Genomic DNA, 1,570 nt, shown 5'->3' on the forward strand with positions numbered 1-1,570 from the left:
GTTCGAATCCTACTGAGAGGTCCACTAGAGATCAGAAATTGTTGAAGAAACAACAAGATCTTTATTTTGTCCCTTCCAAGTGATCAAAAAATAAAGAAATGGTTAATATATTCAAGATAATTACGTATTTACAAAATATAATTTCAATTCATCCTATTTCATCAGATCCGGGATGTGATATGGTTTCGAAGGATGAACCAGATATGGACAGTTCCAGTAAGATTTCATTCTTGAACAAAAATCTATTTTTTAATTTATTTCATCTATTCCATGACCGGAATAGGGAAGGATACACGTTATACTACGATTTTGATCCAATCCGCAGGAATCAATAGAAAAGGCTTTCGATCTAATAGAATGATTTTGCCGTATCCAGACTACCAATCCAAGCCATTTCATGAATAAATTGTGATCAATTAACCAACTAACAAAACCACTTATTACAAATAAGATCTTGTTATCGCATCGAAAGAGATAAATGTTGACTAATCTGTCTAATATTGAACTTGGTAAAATGAAATGGTTGAATAATTGAAAAATAAGATTATTCAGGAATACGCATTGAATGTTGAGATTACGCATTGAGTTTCTGGTAGTAGATCCATAATAAAAAAAGTGTTTGTGATTGTTCCAGAAGAAATGAAACAAAAGATATGGTAGAACTAGGATAGTTATTGTATGAGGCCTACCCAATGCTAGATGCAGAGGTGCATAATAGGTCAATATGAACATTATGAGTTGTCCCGTAATAAAACCAGTTGTTGCTGATACCTTTTTCTCGGTTCCTTCTTCCATAATCAGAGCTCAGAGAAGGAAGAGATAAGAGGGCCCTATGGATAATATGGTCAGAAATCCATAATAGGGTCCGACCATAACGATCGAATTGATTATCTTCATGCATAAGGATACTAGATTACCTAGTAGAAAAGATTGAAAAATCATCACAAACCTCCCTTATTTCTGGATTATTATATGATGATTTTTGAACTTTCCATATATAGAAAAGAAATAGAAAGAGATAGACTAGAAATAACATCTGTTATGTCAATGACACCAAAGGGATATTAAATGAATGGAATTGGGATATGAATGGAATATAATGAAATAGAGCCACTTTGAGGTTCCCTCTGAAATGAGGCATGTAAGGGAGCCATTACAAAGAAGTTCCGGGAGCTATGAAGGAAGCATCGAGCTTATATTAGTCATGGATTGGGAATGAGAATTGAACTCTATGAGATCGAATCTCCTGTTGTTCCTCAGTAGCTCAGTGGTAAAGCGGTCGGCTGTTAACCGATTGGTACTATCAGAAAACCAACATTTTTTAATTTTTTTTATGAAAACCGATAGACGTGAGTCGGTTATTTTCGGGAAAAAAATGCGCGGAAACTATTTTTTTTTAAATCACTACAATAGAAGTATTTATTTTATACCGGATTTTCAATAAAAATCGAGTCTAGTATATTTTACCTAGCCGATGGAATCCCTCGATTTTAACTAATATGGTCTGTCGGTTTTTGTTCCGAGACATTATTTTCTGACAATATCAAGTCTGTTGGTTTTTTTCTATAAC

The 1,570-nt window shown here is 33.8% G+C and overlaps 1 pseudogene; it reads right to left on the bottom strand.

Moving 5' to 3' along the window:
• Positions 1–249: 249 nt before the first annotated feature.
• On the bottom strand, positions 250–942 carry LOC132628760 (putative protein TIC 214 N-terminal part; annotated as a pseudogene).
• Positions 943–1,570: the final 628 nt, after the last annotated feature.

The sequence above is a fragment of the Lycium barbarum genome, chromosome 2, assembly GCF_019175385.1.
Source record: "Lycium barbarum isolate Lr01 chromosome 2, ASM1917538v2, whole genome shotgun sequence".
Classification (NCBI taxonomy): Eukaryota; Viridiplantae; Streptophyta; class Magnoliopsida; order Solanales; family Solanaceae; genus Lycium; species Lycium barbarum.